Consider the following 18487-nt stretch of genomic DNA (forward strand, 5'->3'; position numbering starts at 1 on the left):
TACTTCATTACTACTTTTACTCCTTCTCCTTTGTATTATTAATGTCATGAATTATCTCTTTATTTATTGGGTACCCATTAGCATAACTTCTAGATATTTTTGTGCTTTTGTCTTTCAAATTTTCTAGTAGAGTAAAAAGTGGAGTTACCAAAATTACAATAATGCTGATTTTTCTGCAAACAGTCAGCTTGTAAACCCTAGGAGAGGGAGCTGCTTTTAAAATTCCCAATTGTCAAAAAAAGATTACAAGAAATGCAAAGAAACAGATAAAAAAGTCCTATTCAAAAAAATTAATAAATTCCCAGGAACTGACTGTCCTCCTAAAAAAAGCTTAGCCTTACTAGACAAGACCTCTAAAACACAATCTTAAATATGCTCATATAACTAAAGAAGCATACAGACAGAAAACTAAGGAAAATTTTCACAGAATAACATACGAACAAAATGAGAATATCAACAAAGACATAGAAATAACAATAATGCACAAATAAAAATTCCAGAGAAGAAAAATATAACTCTCTATACATTCACTAAAGATTAACAGCAGACTTGACCAGGCAGCAGAATCAGCAAACCTGAAGACATTATTTGCAATTATCTGTTCAGAGGAACAAAGACAAAAAAGGAAGAGAAGAGTAAACAGAGCCCAGTGTACTTATAGAACCCCATCAAGTTGAGCAAAATACAAATTACAAGAGTCCTTTATAGAAACAATTTAATTTTTAATAGATTTTCTATTAAAAATGAGAGAAAAGAGAGTAGAGGGAAGAAAGAAGGGAGAAAACAGCAAGCAGTTTATTTGAAAAATTCATGAGTGAAAACCTCCCAAATTTAAGAAAAGAACTGAAGGTACAAATCTAATAAGTTCAGCAAATAAAGTAGGATAAACTCAAAAAAGAGCCACACTGAGATATATTAAAATCAAATAGTTGAAAGTGAAAGATAGAGAGAACATCTTGAAACAGGAAGAGAAGAGCAAGTCATCACATACAATGATTCTCAAAAAATTATCAGCGGATTAGTGGCAAAAACCTTGCAGGCCAGAAGCCCGAGGATGATCTATTTATTGTGCTGAAAACAAAACAAAGCAAAAATACCATCAACTGAGAATTCTATATCTATCAAAACTATTCTTAAAATGAGTGAGAAATTAAGATATTTCCAATAACTAAAAGTTAAGAGAATTCATACACCAGACCCACCACACAAGAAATGCTGAAGAATTTCTTCAAGTTGAGACTGAGATGCTAGTCAGAAAATTAAACTTATGTAAAATATAGTTTCCTGCTAAACCTTAATACATTGACAAATATAAACGCTCTCTTTATCTTTCACTTTCAACTGTTTGATTTTAATATATCTCAGTGTGGCTCTTTTTTGAGTTTATCCTACTTTATTTGCTGAACTTATTAGATTTGTATCTCCAGTTCCTTTTTTAAATTTGAGAGGTTTTTACCCATACATTTTTCAAATAAACTGTTTGCTGCTTTCTCTCTTCTTTCTTCCCTCTACTCTTTTCTCTCATTTTTAATAGAAAATCTGTAAAAAGTTAAATTGTTTCTCTAAAGGACTCTTGTAATTAGTACTTTGCTCACCTTGATGGGGTTCTATAAGTACACTGGGTTCTGTTTACTCTTCTTCTTCTTCTTCTTCTTTTTCTTTGTCTTTGTTTCTCTGAACAGATAATTGCAAATAATGTCTTCAGGCTTTCTGATTCTTTCTTCTGCCTGGTCAAGTCTGCTGTTAATCATCTCTAGTGAATGTATAGAGAGTTATATTTCTCTTCTCCGGAATTTTTATTTGTGCATTATTATTATTTCTATGTCTTTGTTGATATTCTCATTTTGTTCATATGTTATTCTGTGAAAATTTTCCTTAGTTTTCTGTCTGTATGCTTCTTTAGTTATGTGAGCATATTTAAGATTGTGTTTTAGAGGTCTTGTCTAGTAAGGCTAAGCTTTTTTTAGGAGGACAGTCAGTTCCTGGGAATTTATTAATTTTTTTGAATAGGCCATTTTTATCTGTTTCTTTGTATTTCTTGTAATCTTTTGTTGACAATTGGGAATTTTAAAAGCAGCTCCCTCTCCTAGGGTTTGCAAACTGACTGCAGAAAAATACCTTCAGTAATTACCCAGTGTGAATGCTTATGTTTTCTTCAGACTCCTTCTGTGCATGTGTTTTCTCTGGACCTGTATGTTTCCTCAATTTTTCACGTATATGTCTGTTTGAAATGTCTTAATTTTCCAAACACTCTCACCCCTGCTTCTTTTTAGAGGCTTCAAATGTATTATTGTATTCTTCTGCCTATAATCCTTTTGTTCCTATGTGTCCTCCTATCTGCATTTCCCTGTTTCTCATGCTCTACACTGCATTCTGTAATCTCCAACCTGATATTCGAATATGTCTTCATTCCCATCTGAGGTCAGAATGTTTTAAACGAGTTCCACTTTTACTTTTATTCTGAGAGATGAACTCGGTATTGGGCAGCTTCCTCCAAATTATGCTGTAACAAATTGGAAAGGAAATAGGACAAGGGAAGAAAACACTATGAAATTTCCTACCATTTTGAGTGGTCCCCCCACCCTACCCCACCTTGTTTGGGCGTTTGCTGCTTGCTTGCTGCAGATTCTTTACTTGTTCCTAGAGCTCCCACAAGACCATTTTCACCATTCTGTAGTTTACTTTGTGTTTCTATGGGGAAATAGCATCTAGAGCTTCTTAGTCCATTGTCTTATTGACAGCTGTTTACTTAGGTATTTTCTGAGCATGCATACTGCCCTGGATGCATGCCTGGATTTTTGATATACAGAGCTCTTCATAACCCTTTTGCCCCCAGGTTTTCCTCCCAAGCTTTCAGCATGTTTATTGCTTTCAGTGACTCTAATTTTTGCTTTATTCTGCAAGGCCCACATTGTTTTTTTAAGAAATACCTCTTCTTAGCTGCTTTGCTTTTCTGAGAAAGTTGTGAAAAAAGCAAACAAAAGCAAGTCATTTGGATCATTCCTTCAGGGAACCCATAAATTAGTTAGAACAGACAAACACAATTTTTAGGGAAAGGTTTACCCTGCTTCCTCAGAAACCTGTATTAACATTGGAGCACAGGTTGTCGTTCTCAGAATTGCTCTTCTCTTTGAAAGAAGAATGGTGAGGTTGAAATAAAACATCACAAAACTCTGATATTTAAGTCTCCTTTTTTCTTGATTCAGCATTTGCTTGGGAAAGTTGATTTTAACAGTTTTATTTATTTATTTATTTTTTATTTTTATTTTTTATTATACTTTAAGTTTTAGGGTACATGTGCACAAAGTGCAGGTTTGTTACATATGTATACATGTGCCATGTTGGTGTGCTGCACCCATCAACTCGTCAGCACCCATCAACTCATCATTTACATCAGGTATAACTCCCAATGCCATCCCCGCCCCCTACCCCCATTTATTTATTTTTAATTTGTGTGTCAGTGTGCAAGTAGGGGCGGGATCTTGGATGCCTCTACAACATCATCTTCAATTATATCACTGCCATGTTTATTTTTAATAGAAATGATCTATTTTATGAGAACCACTCACATAAAATATTTTATGTCTTTTAAAAATAAATTGAATTTTAAACTTGAGGTTTTACATGCTTTATTAAAGAAAAACTTTTTTTAACCAAAATGGGAGAAATCATTTTTTTCTAAACTTCAAAATATATAAAAAATGTAGGTTTCCATGTTACTCACAGTGATTCTCTCTACTTTATTTGTTCTTCTTACAAAGGCAGTGGTTCCCTCTTTTTTATTAATTACCTTCAAGTTATTAATTTGAAGTTGGCATCTGTCAGATTAAACTATTAGTAAGATTATATGCCCTAATGGTGTGTTCTATGTACCCGGATTAAGTTTACCTAATTCAAGTTTATTATCTGTTTAGCTCTATCTCTTTATTATTTAGTATTGAATGTTTGCACGGCTGATATGAAACAATGAAAAAAAGCAGAGTTGAGTTGAGAGAATATAAAATAAAAAAATTGTTTTAGGTCTTCCTTAAAAATACCTTCTAGCTTTATTTGAATATATAAAACACCGAACTCAAATTATTTACCATTTTAATGTTTTTAATTACATTAAATAACAATTATTTTATACAAAAATAGGGTTTAAAAAATTCCTCTTCCTCAGAAATGAGTCACACTCATTGCAATTACCGAGAATCTACTTATTTCTGCATAGTGAAAAGGGATAGAATCATTATTTATTTATTTTTTTTGAGACAGGGTCTCATTCTGTCGCCCAGGCTGGAGTTCAGTGGCTCAATCTCAGCTCACTGCAACCTCCACCTCCGGAGTTCAAGCGATTCTCCCACCTCAGCCTCCCCGTAGCTGGGGCTACAGGTACCTCCCACCATACCTGGTTAATTTTTGTATTTTTTGGTAGAGATGGTGTTTCGACCATGTTGGCCAGGCTGGTCTCGAACTCCTGAGGTTAAGCAATCTGCCGGCCTCGGCCTCCCAAAGTGCTGGGATTACACACAAGAGTGACCGCGCCCAGCTGATAGACTCATTTTTTAATGTTGTTTGCAGTGTTACAGATAGCTTACATTATGCAAAAGCAAAGTATCACCATAGGCAGCTGTCTCTTTTAGCAAAAGTATATCTTATTAGAAAATAAATACTATAAAGTACAACTTCAACTCTCATTGGGCTCTCAATAAATGTTTCTAAAGTAAATAAACATTCATCCAATTTTTATAAAAGAAAGAATTATTAAAAGCCACATCGATATGGGTTATTAGAATGTCCATGTACACAAGAACACATCTCTAATACAGATGTGACCTAGATTCCTGATTTATCACTTGAAACTGTTTATTCAGGACAACATTCCTGACCACCATTTGAGGCTCAGTGCTTCTATTGGGAATAGGCCTGAGATGAGTTGAGAGAGTATACAATTAAAAAGTTGTTTTAGGGCCGGGCGCGGTAGTCTCAAAAAAAAAAAAAAAAAAAAAAAAAAAAAAAAAAAAAGTTGTTTTAGGTCCTCCTAAAAAACACCTTTCCTTTTGCATAATTTCAGCACTTGTAGACTGACTTAACAAGTGCTGGACCTCAAACTGTTCATTCTTATTATACTGAATTACTCTGTTGCCTTTTACATTTGCATTTGTAACATTCTTTTGTATATTTGTATATTTATACTGTACCTTCTGCTGAGAATGCATCCAAACATCTTGCAAAGGCACATATAATATAGCTGTGCTTCTGTGGAGGCTTGGTTCCAAGAATAGGTGTTCCAAAAGACAAATAGTGGAAGCCTCCCATCTCTTAAGGTCTGGGTCCGGAAACTGACACAGCAGCATCCCACTGAATTCTCTTGTTTGGGCCATCTTCGTTTGCCACACTAAACTTTTAAGAAGAAAAGACTGACCTGGACTCATATAACCTCACTCTCCTCCTCCATCATCTCAGCAAAACAGAGGAGCTACAGTTGACTGCTTTACAATGATGGGCCCTTCCTCCAGGCTTGGACCACAGAAACCCTTTGGACTTTATGTTGTTACATTTTAAAATTGCTTCCCTTTGAGTTCCTTGTATTTCTTTACAAAATCTGTCTCCTGCTCACCTAAAATTGATGGTCTCAGTGTCACTTAATAAGATTTAATTGTAAAAATAAGATGTTATAGCTGTAGTGAGAGAGGGTGGTATGAAATGCATTACGCCGTGTTTCTTCTAGGGAGTTGCTGGGCCTTATCAGCCACAAGCTGATTATGAATTTTAAATAGGCTTCTAAATGAGGACATTTCCCATTACACATTTACAGGTACATGTTCTTTTATGTTTTTTTTCCAGTTTTATTGAGGCATAAATCACAAATTGCATATTTTGCCTATCCAAGATGTAGAGCATAATTATTTGATTCACATATATATTATACACTGATTACCATAATTAATTTAATTAACATTTTCATTGCTACACATAATTACTATAGTGTATGGGAGGGTGGTTAAGGAATATTTAAGGACTACTCTTAGTATTACTAACTGAAGTTGCCATTGTGCATATTAGATCCCTGCACTTACTCATCTTAAAACTAGAAGTTTGAGCCCTTTACTAATATCTTCCCATTTCCTCTAATCCCCAGCTCCTGGCAACCACCATTGTACTCTGCTTCTGTGAGCTCACCTGTTAAAGATTTTACATATCCTGGCTAACACGGTTAAACCCCCTCTCTACTAAAAAATACAAAAACTAGCCGGGCGAGGTGGCGGGCGCCTGTAGTCCCAGCTACTCGGGAGGCTGAGGCAGGAGAATGGCGTAAACCCGGGAGGCGGAGCTTGCAGTGAGCTGAGATCCGGCCACTGCACTCCAGCCTGGGCGACAGAGCGAGACTCCATCTCAAAAAAAAAAAAAAGATTTTACATATGATTAATATTATAGAGTAGTTGTCTTTCTGTGTCTTATTTACTTAACAATTTTTTTTTCAGGATTATCCACATTATTACAAATGGCAGGATTTTATTTTTAATAGTTAAGTAATATTCGTGTGTATGTGTGTGTGTATTCTTTATTCATTTGTGGACATTTCGTTTATTTCCATATCTTGGTTATTATGAATAATAATGCTTCAATAAACATGGCAGTGAAGATTCTCTTGGGAATACTGATTTTAGTTTTTACGAATATATACCCAGAAGAGGCATTGCTGGATTAAATGGTGATTCTATTTTTAATTTTTTGAGGAACCTTCCTATAGTTTTTCACTCATTTCCTTTCCTAGTATACAGGGTTTCATGTCCTTCACATCCTTGCCAATATTTATCTTTTGTCTTACAGATACTGGCCATTCTAACTGGAGTTAGGTGATATCTCACTGGGGTTTTGACCTGCATTTTCTGATGATTAATGAGGTTTAGCAATTTTTCACATACATGTATGTCTTTATGCAAAAATGGTTATTCAGATACTTGGCCCATTTTTAAAAATTGGGTTATTTGTTTTCTTGCTATTGAGTTGCATGTGTTCTTTACGTATTTTGGATATTAACTCCTTATCAGATGTATGATTTGTAAATATTTTCTACCATGCCATAGATTGTCTTTTCACTCTATTAATTCTTTTATGCTGTTCAGAAGCTTTTTAGCTTGATGTAATCCCATTTATGTATTTTTTGCATTTGCTGCCTGTGCTTTTGAGGTTATATCCAACAAAGTAATTGCCCAGAACAATGTCTTAGAACTTTTTCCCTGTGTTTTCTTCTAGGAATTTTATGACTTCAGGTTTTACATTTAAGTCTTTAATCCATTTCAAGTAAATGTTTGTCTATGGTGTAATATATGTCCAATTTTATCATTCTGCATGTGGTTATCCAGTTTTCCCAACACAATTTGTTAAGGGGACTAGGGGATTAGTTGACTTATATGTGTGACTTATATCTGGCCCTCTACTCTCTTCCATTGGTCTATGTGTCTGTTTTTATCATTGGAGAATACTGTTTTTATTACTATTGCTTTGCAGTATAATTTAAAATTCAAGCAGTATGATGCCTCCAGCTTTGTTCTTTTTTTCAAGAATAAATGGGCTATTGGGATCTTTTGTGGTTCTATATGAATTTTAAGATTTTTTTTCCTATTTCTATTAAAAATGCCATTGCAATTTTGAAAGAAATTGCATTGAACTTGTATATTGCTTTGAGTATTATGAACATTTTAACAATATTAATTTTCTAATTCATCACCATTCAATTTACAAATACAATTTAATCAAAAGCAAAAATGGACAATATTAGTGGATTTTCAAGTATAAAAACTATTAAAATCTCATCTATTGACTAGGGACAAAGAAAGCGTGTTAAAATTCTTGTATTATAACCATGAATTTCAGGAGATTAGATAAATGTCCAATAGTTTCTGCTTTAATATAGAGAATGTCTATTAACATTTTTTGTTCTTAAGAAAAAATTTTTACATATGTAAGACAGAAGTTTATTTACTAAAAGTCCATTATGAGATATTGCAATAAGCTTAAAAAGCAATTGTTCAATGCACAATAAAGTTGATTTTTGAAATCCTAGGTTTACAAGACCCAGATAATCAAAAGAGGCAGGGGCTTTTCTAATAAGATGTGGAAGCTCAAGCTGATTTGGATATTTAATGTAGGGCCTAGGAACTTTAGGCAATGACTGCTGTGGAAAGTCTGCCTTTGTCTAGAAGGGAGGCAAAAGGGTTCATTGCACCAAGGCTATAATCATTACCATTTTTTTCTAAAATCCTGAAAATTTTCTTATAAAAACCAGGTTCTTAAAATTTACTTAATGGGAAAAAAAGAATCTTGAGAGGGACTAAGAATTAATGATTTCGTCTCTAAAAATAAGTCCCACTTTTGAATGTGGCAGCCTGGGAGGGGACAGATCTGCTCACACATGCTTGGAGCAACAGGCTTGAGCAACAGGATCACAAGCCCGCCCCTTCCCCACTCGGCCCCAGCCACAGGGTTTTCTGTCACAATTCTGGGAACCTTCCCAAGTCAGAGTTGCAGCATGATGAGCACACTGAAGCCATCACTTCACATCAGACCCAAAGGCATATCAGTTCTCTCTGCGGCGCTCAGAAAGATGACATAATGCATTTGCTAAGGGCTCACATGTCTGTTGAAAGATGATCCATCAGGGTAAAAACTAGGACAATAAAATTCTACAGAAGCGTTCTGCATCTCCGGGTACTTAGGAATTAAAGAAAACACGGGGAAATGGGAAATGGGAAATGGGAAAAATGATAGTCAAATAAAGAGAACCAAACAAATAATCGTCTTTTTCTGTCACAGGCTCTTCATGCTGGGAATTCTCAGTAATAGTCAAGCTGAAGTTCAAATATGAGCTGTCAAGCCAACATGGAGTGTCTGTGATTTAGGCCAGTGCTATATTCAAAGCATGGCCTGTAGACCAGCAGGATCAACATCATGTGGAAGCATATTAGAGATGCAGATTCTTGGGTCCCATCCCAGACCTACTGAATCAGAACCTGTGGGAGTGGGGTCCAGCAGTCTGTGTCCAGATGATTCTTAAGCACTCTATGGTTTAGAAGCCCCACTTCAGGCTGTGGATAAAAGAAAACATGGAAAGACATTTGGTTTACTAAGGCTTAACTCTAAAAACTACATACTAAAATGAAGCATATTTCGTATGTCATTTAGGCATTTAGATAATAGCCCAGAGTTTGATAGGAGTTGAATAAATGGTAATCAATGAAACGACAGATTTCACAGATCAGTTACTAAAATATTTGTTCCCTAGTTACTGATGGCATAGTCTAGATTTTAGAAAATGCTGACAAAGGTTATATCTGGGGTGTTAAATATCGGATAGTCCAAGGAAGAAGTTGGGCAGAGTGCTGGGCTAGCAAGCCGTGGCTCCTGCTTCAGAGATGAAGGAGTACCTGGCCCCAGCACAGAGGCCTACCCTTGGCAGTGAGAGGCAGCAGAACCAGATGGTTCATGGCAATTGGAGGGAAAGAATCAGGTAAGTGTAGAGAATAACACTAAACATTCAGATATAAGAGGACAACTGCAGATCATGAACAGAAAGCAGAACCACAAAATCAGAAGTTGAAAATCTAACTTGTTGCAATTTGTTCCTATTTTTAAGTAGGCCAACCAACACCAAGGCAACAAAGAATATAAGGATTTGAGGGTCTAACTTCATTAGGTGTTGGTTCCTAGTTTGAGTTGAGCCAGGCCAGGCCTGGTGGTGTACAGAGCCAGACAAGCAGTACATGGGCTGAATGGAGATTAGATGTGGTGATGCAGATCAAAGGCAATGTTCAAAATTGTTAAGCATGCTGTTGGCCTGTCCAAACCAGGAAAACTGCCATTCCCACAACAGTGACTGAATAAGCACCAACATCAGCTGAATCAGAATTCTACAGCTTTAGTTTGGCAGTAGTATTCTCCTGAATCACAATGGTAGACCTTGGCCTCAAGCAGAGGTCCTCCTTCCTACCAAGACCTACACAGAGCTCTGCTTTAGAGCAGGTGTTCTCAATCTCCGGAACTTTCACTACATAATGATGTCCAGGCTCAGGCCCAGATCACTTGTGTAGTTAAATGTGGGGTCTAGATTTTTTAGTATTTTTTTTTTAATTTCAACTTTTTGTTTTGTTCTGTTCTGTTGTTTGAGATGGAGTCTCGCTCTGTCGCCTAGGGTGGAGTGCAGTGGCGTGATCTCGGTTCACTGTAAGCTGCGCCTCCCCGGATCACACCATTCTCCTGCCTCAGCCTCCTGAGTAGCTGGGACTACAGGTGCCTGCCACTATGCCTGGCTAATTTTTTGCATTTTTAGTAGAGACGGGGTTTCATCGCGTTAGCCAGGATGGTCTCGATCTCCTGACCTCATGATCTGCCCGCCTCAGCCTCCCAAAGTGAAAATTTCAACTTTTATGTTAGATACAGGAGATATTGCATAATGCTGAGGTTTGGGGTATGAATTCCTTCACCCAGGTAGTGAACATAGAACCTGAAATGTAGTATTTCAACCCATCGCCCCTCCCTCTTTCACTGCTGTGGGAGTCTGCAGTGTCTATTGTTTCTGTATTGAAGTCCATGTGTGGTCAATGTTTAGCTCCCACTTAGAAGTGAGAGCATGCGGTATTCGGTTTTTGGTTACTACATTAATTTTCTTAGGATTATGGCCTCTAGGTGAATTCATGTTGCTGCAAAAGACATGATTTCATTCTTTTTATGGCTGCATAGTATTGCATGGTATAGATGTACCACATTTTCTTTATCCAGTCTACCATTCATAGGCACCTGTGTTGATTTCATGTCTTTGATACTGTGAATAGTGCCGTGATGCAGTGATGAACATACATATGTGTTTTTGATAGAGGGAGTTATTTTTCTTTGGATTTTTTTTTTTTTTTTTTTTTTGGATTCTTGGGTCGAATAGTAGTTCCATTTTAAATTATTTGAGAAATCTCCAGACTGCTTTCCACAGTGTCTGGTCTAATTTACATTTCCACCAACAGTGTATTAAGCATTCCCTTTTCTCCACAGCCTCATCAGCACCTTTTGTACTTTGACTTTTTAATTATAGCCATTCTAATTGGTGTGAGATGGTTTCTCATTGTGGTTTGGATTTGCATTTCTCTGATGATTAGTGATATTGAGTATTTTTTCATGTTTGTTCACCACTTTTATGCCTTCCTTTGAAAAATGTCTGTTCTTGTCCTTTGCCAATTTTTAAGAGGATTTTTTTTTTTTTTTTTTTTTTTTTTTTGCTTGTTGATTAAAGCTCCCTGTAGATTTTAGATTTTAGGTCTTTGTCAGATGCATAGTTTGTGAATATCTTTTTCCATTCTGTAGGTTGTCTGTTTACTCTGTTGACAGCTTATTTTGCTGTGCAGAAGCTCTTTAATTTAATTAGGTCCCACTTGTCTATTTTTGGTTTTGTTGCAATTGCTTTTGGGGACTTAGCCATAAATTCTTTGCCAAGGCTGATGTCGAGAAGAGTATTTTCTAGGTTGTCTTACAGGATTTTTATAGTTCGAAGTCTTATGTTAAAATCTTTGATCTATTTTGAGTTAATTTTTGTACATGGTGAGAGGTAAGGTTCTAGCTGTAGCCTATGGCTAGCCAGCTATCTCAGCACCATTTCTTGAATAGGGCGCCCTTTCTCCATTGCTTGTTTTTGTTGGCCTTGTTGAAGATCAGATGGTTGTTGGTGTGTGGCTTTGTTTCTGAGCTTACTCTCTGTTCCATTGGTCTATGTGTCTGTTTTTGTATCTGTCATATGCTCTTTTGGTTAATGTAGCTTTATAGTATAGTTTGAAGTCAGGCAGTATGATACCCCCAATTTTGTTCTTTTTGCTTTGGATTGCTTTGGCTATATGGGCTCTTTTTGTTCCGTATGAAATTTAGAATAGATTTGTTTCCTAATTATGTGAAGAATGACATTGATAGTTTGATAAGAATCATTGAATCTATACATTGCTATGGACAGCATGGCTGTTTTACAATATTGATTCTTCCAGTCCATGAGCATGGAATTTTTAAAATTTATTTGTGTCATATCTGATTTCTTTCATTTAAAGCAGAAATTAAAAATCATTGAAAAATAAGGACAAAACTCAACCCAAATCCCAAAGATGCAGCCAAAGCAGTATTAAGAAGAAAGTTTATAGCCCCAAATGCCTTCATCAAGAAGTCAGAAATATCTCAAATGAACCCTCTAACTGTGAACCTAAAGGAACTAGAAAAAAGAGAACAAACCAATCCCAAAGCTAGCAGAAGAAAAGAAATAACTAAAATTAGAGAAAAGTTTAATGAAACTAAGATGCAGAAATCCATACATGAGATCAATAACATCATGACCTCAGAAATAAAGCCCCACCTCAAAAAAACTGATAGGCCAGTAGATATATTAATAAAGAAAAAGAAAGAGAAGATTCACATAAGCACAATCAGAAATTACAAAGGTAATAGTACTGATCTCACAGAAATACAAAAGATTCTCAGACTACTATCAACAACTCTATGTACTCAAGTTAGAAAATCTAGAGGAAGTGGAAAAAATTCTGGAAGCACACAATCTGCCAAGATTGAATCAGGAAGAGATTGAAGCCCCAAGTAGACCAATAACAAGCTCCAAAGTTGAATCAGAAATAAAGAAACTACCAATTAAAAAAAGTCCCAGACCAGATGAATTCACAGCTCATTTCTACTAGACATTCAAAGAAGATTGGATACCAATTCTATTGAAACTATTCCAAAAAATTGATGATGAGGGGCTCCTCCCTAACTCATTCTATGGAAACAGCATCAGCCTGATGACTTAATGAAATCCAGCAGACATAATGAAAAAAGAAAAAGAAAACTTCAGGCCAATATCTCTGATGCACATAGGTGCAAAAATCCTCAACAAAGTTTTTGCAAACTGAGTCATACAGCACATCAAAAATTAATCCACCACAATCAAGTAGGCTTTATTCCTGGGATGCAAGAATGGTTCAACATACAGAAATCAATAAATGTGATTCACTACATAAAAAGTGGTAAAAACAAAAATCATATGATCATCTCAATAGATGCAGAAAAAGCTTTTGATAAAATCCAACATCCCTTCATGTTAAAAACTCTCAACAGACTAGGCATTGAAAAAAAGAAGTCATTTATGACAAACCCACAGCCAACATTATATAGAATAGGCAAAAGCTGGAACTACTCCTCTTGAGAACTGCAGCAAGACAAGGACACCCGCTGTCCCACTGTCACCACTCCTATTCAACATAGTAGTAGAAGTCCCAACCAGAGCAATCAGTCAAGAAAAAGAAATAAAAAGCATCCAAGTAGGAAAAGAAGTCAAACTATCCCTCTTCACTGATAGTGATTCTATACCTAGAAACATTTAAAGACCGCTAAAAAATCTCCTATAATTTTTTAAAGAAAGCTCACAAATGATTCTAATACTCAGTCATCATTGAGAATCACTGTCTCAGAGCAGTAGTTCTCAAAGTGTAGTCAAGAAACAGCAACATAGACATCACTTGGGAACCTGTTAGAGATGTAGATTTTTGGTCCCTGCCATAGGTCTATAAGATCATAATTTTGGAAGCAGAAAATATCAATCTGGTGATTCCTACACATCCTGTTTGAGAACCACTGGCTTTAGAGAAAAAAACAGTAAAAATAACGTAAAATGAAAGTGAAAGAAAATTATAAGGGTGTGGAAGATGTGGGACAGATTTATACTTTAAACCTGAATTGAGCAAATTATGTTAGGATGCCGTGTCACTAAAATGGGTCATGAAATTCTCAGTTCCAAAACAGATGTAATAAATGTTTTTTGAACAACAACAACAAATGGCCGTAGTCATCTGCGTGCCGAGATTAAGATATAATGAAAACAATTGTATATTTTATAATGTCAAAGATACACATTTAGGTGAAGGATTGGTTGGTTTAAAAAAGCACAGTGAAAATATCCAGGGGACAAGCAGAGAAGGGAGCTAATGAATCCTCAGCAGAATCTCAATATGTACCATTTCAACTGAATCAAATTGATGAGGAAATTTTTAGCAGTCTCTAAGTAAAATGCAATACATCATTTCCTTTAGTCCTAGCATTCTTCCTATTAATGTTACTTTACAGATAAATAAATCAGGGCTTAAACAAGGTTAAGTAACTGGCAGAGCTACCATTCCAAATCAGTCCATTAGGATCTCATACCATCTTCTACCTTGGACTAGAACAGGAAGAATGCTGCTGCTCCCAAGTCTTCTCAGTTTATAATTTTTCTTTTTCTTATTGCTGCTGAACAAGTGAATCAGTTTATATTTTTAGGTTCTAGTTCCTGAAATGGATAAGGGTTCATTAAGAGCTGCTAAATGCCAGCATGTCCACCCAGTCGTATGCCAGGAGAATTTACCATTCCTATTTTGAAATGTAGGTTTTATTATTCAGGTTTGGTATGGTCAATAGATTAGGAGACAGTTGCCATTTGGAAGATAGGTACTCACTATTGCCCACAGGAGGGACATGCAACTTCATGTAGGGTCACATGAAGGAAACACCAGAGTAGGTCAGGATATGGAGAAAAGAGAGAGAAAGCCAGAATTTATAATCTTTATTGTTGTTTTTGTGGCAAAGAGTGGGAGAGGCAGGGTAAGAAAGCTGAGCAGGCTTAGAATTGGATAGTTTGAATAATTTGGCAAACTCTGGGCTACAGGGTTGATCCCTAGTTGTCCAGAACCTAGACCTGGGCAGGGAATAGTGTCACAGACTGCAGGAAACTGATAAAGAGAGGTGGATATGATATGGTCTTGTGACTGATTCGTTTACTTGTAAAAAAAATTCTTGCAAGCAAATTGTTTGCTATCTTTGGGAATTAGGTAACTCTTGAGGAGCTTTTTTTTCCCTAGTCCAACAAGGCCCCAAGATGTCAAAGCATCATAAAATACAGAAAAAAAAGTTAAAACATGATTAATACAATCCCCTACTCTGTTTGTGGAACACTATAATGTATTTCTACTGTGGAAAGTTAATAAATATATCAACAACTCTACATGTTCCAAACTGTATCTCTCTAGTTTTGAAAAATGTGAGCATGCAAGATTCAGCCTTGCGTCCCCAAGGCCTAATACTGTGATATACATAGTAACTGCTTGATAATTGTCTGATGAAATTTCTCAGGAAATTCCTTCTTCTGTTTCTAATTTTTTAAATTTTGTTTAACAATTACTTATTGAGCACCTAATATATACCATATTAACTGAGCATTTTATGGCTCCTTAAGTATGGCCATATATTATGTCAACTTCCCAGACATAATACACAAGCAAAACACAAGCAGAAAAACTAAATTATCAAATATTGTTGCACTCACATTGCTGATTTAAAAATTGAGATTTAGGACTGGGCACGGTGGCTCACACCTGTAATCCCAGCACTTTGGGAGACTGAGGTGGGTGGATCACAAGGTCAGGAGATCGAGATCATTCTGGCTAACATGGTGAAACCCCGTCTCTACTAAAAATACAAAAAAATTAGCCAGGCATGGTAGCACGCGCCTGTAGTCCCAGCTACTCGGGAGGCTGAGGCAGGAGAATCGCTTGAACCCAGGAGGTAGAGGTTGCAATAAGCCGAGACCGCACCACTGCATGCCAGCCCCAGTGACAGAGTGAGATTCTGCCTGCAAACAAACAAACAAACAAAATTTGAGGTTTGGATAAGGAAGAATTAATAATTATGTTTGGCTACTTTTTTGGAAGGGAATGAGGGTCTCATTGTATTGCTGAGGCTGACTTTGAACTCCTAGGCTCAAATGATCCTCCTATCTCAGCTTCCAAAGTAGCTGGGACTACGGGTGTACACCATCATGCCCAGCTACTTTTAACTTCTAACCTAACTTAATTTTTCCTGGCTTTTCTGCTACATGTTTATTTTACATAAGTTGGTGTCGGATTAGAAATTTATTGTCCTGTGATTAGAAATAGAATTCTGGGAGTAATGGTGCTGACTGTCTTGGAATTGCTGTCCGGACACAAAATCAAACCCGCCTGCCTAAGAACAAAACTAGGAAAAGAACTGATTCCCAGATTCCACACCTATAGCAGCAGGCAGGCGATCACTCCCATATGTAATTCAAGCAATGGAAAACATAGTGAGGAGTCCAATAATTCAATGGGGAGATAGATAATTAATTAAAACACATCCTTTATTGTTCAGAATTTGAGTAATAATGGGCCAATGCACTGCGAACAATGCTCTTCCATAATGTTTTGTACTTTTCTTTCTAGCGGAGTCATCTAATTAGAGAAGCCATGTAATTCTGTGTTTCACCTGAAGCTTTGGGTGTCAACAAATGCTCTGCTATCCAATGTAATAATGAGTGCCATAACATTATTATTTACTTCCTAGATTCCGGGTATACACAGACCAGTACATTTATGGCTACTCTAGATAGTGCTTTTGCATTAGTTTTACATTTGTTACTGATGGCAAGTCAATCTTTATTTAACACAAAAAATACGAAGAAAGACATACGAGGAATATCATTAATGACCATTTTGAAGAATTCATTTACAGAGAAGTTCAAAAGTCTTGTTTAATTACAAAGATCAAAGTAGGCCAATTTTGCAGGCCAAGTCATGCCAGCAAGCCTCCCTCTCAGACAAAACACAGTTTCAAAATTCAAAATTTGTATTTCAAGTGTACCTGATAAGATGGCTTTTTATTCTTTTTAAAAACTTGATATTTGGGGGTTGATCCAAAATGGCTTACTAGAAGCAGCTAGTGTGTAGCGATCTCATGATGAGGAAACATAATGGTGAGTAAATACTAGCTCTTCAAGGGGATCGTCTGAGACGGTGTCAGGATTTACCAAGAAAGCAAGGCACCCACGGAGAACAGAAAGGACTGAAGCTGGGCAGCCACCCACCCAGGACTAGTGTGCACCCAAAAGGTGAGTGAGGGAGAGTCCCCAGGGGATTCACACTTCCAACAGGGACCTTTGCAACCCTGGGCATGGCAGAATCCCCATAACTCCAGTCCCGGGCCTCTAGACCAACACAGAGAGCTGCTGGGAGTCTTTGCAGAGGTGCTGCTCAAGCCCACATGGAGCCCCACAGGTCCTGGATCACTGAGCAGCCCAGTTCAGTGCAATATTCCTGCTAGAGGCTGCAGCCATAGTGTCGTCAGAAGGCTGTGCTCCTCCTCCACAGGCAAAGTTCCCATCAGGGCTTCCAGCACAGCAACTCCACCCCAGCCTGAACTCTTCAGACAGGCACAGCTCTGCCCTTCTCTTGGAACCACTCAAGTGACTCCCCCCACCCACCCTCACTGCTCTAAGCCAGGCATGCCTGAGCTTGGGCTTCCAGTGCAGGAACCTTGCCCCCACCTGGACACCATGGTGGATCTTGGCTCTGCTTTCATCGGGGAAAACTCCCAGTGGTAACAGAATACGCTTGGCACCTTTGCATGCCTGCAGCTGTGAAGTTCAGCATTATTTGGCTGGGAGGGAAGTGCAAGTGTGCTGTGTGCCCAACAGCTGCCAGTCTCCGTTGCCCCAGCTGAGGGGTCCTGCCCTCTCCAGTGAAAGGCTCACAGCACAGCACTCTTGTCCCCACTGAACAGTTCACCTATGGCCCAGAGCTCTTATGAAAACCCAACTCTGACACGCCTGTAATATTCCCTCAGGCTCTCGCCACTGAAGCATTCCACCTGCCCTGCCTAAGAGTTTGCCTGGTGACCTAGGGACCAGCCCACTCCATCACAGCCAGCACCTGAATTCTGGACTATCCTGACTCCGGTCCTGCCCCTTAAGAGTCACACATGCTGTCCAGTAGGCCCTCTAGGGACTTGGGAGCTGGGGAATTACCTACTCTGTTCCAACTTTTCTGGCGCCTGACCGCTTCCCCCAGGGCCTAAGCTCAGGCTGATCCAACCAGCTGACACCACCATGACCAACACCCACTCACGTGGGCCCCAAAGTGGCACCACCACAACAAATACGTACATGCACAAGCCCAAAGGTGGTGTCTCCTGTTTACAGGAAGCATCAGTACTGCCACGTCAGAGAGCAGGCGAGTCTTAAAGCTGTCTGTATCAGGTTGAGTGACAAGGTTATGACCTGAAAGTGCTCCCATGGAGAGTTGCAAAGCAAGCGCTCCCCCATGGCTCTCAACCACATTGCAGTCTGGAGATAGACTAGAGTGCGCATCTGAACTAGGAGTCATAAGTCCTGAAACAGAGGTGTGATAAGCAAACAAATCACATTTCTGCCTATTTAGGAGAAAGAGCCAGTACAGCCCCCTCACCTCCCAGCAGAGACCTCAACACACTTCACCAGGGGCTCCTCCCAGCCACCCCTATTACTACTGGTGCCTGCACTCATCACTGGGATATTTGTGGGCAAGCCAGGGCCTCCGGCTCTGCTCAGCGGTGTCCCACCAACCCTGCAGAAGAGGATTGGACAGCCCACTGTAGAGGCCTTGCATGATTTCTGAAAATTATGTAT

This window comes from Papio anubis, chromosome X (assembly GCF_008728515.1).
Source record: "Papio anubis isolate 15944 chromosome X, Panubis1.0, whole genome shotgun sequence".
Lineage (NCBI taxonomy): Eukaryota > Metazoa > Chordata > Mammalia > Primates > Cercopithecidae > Papio > Papio anubis.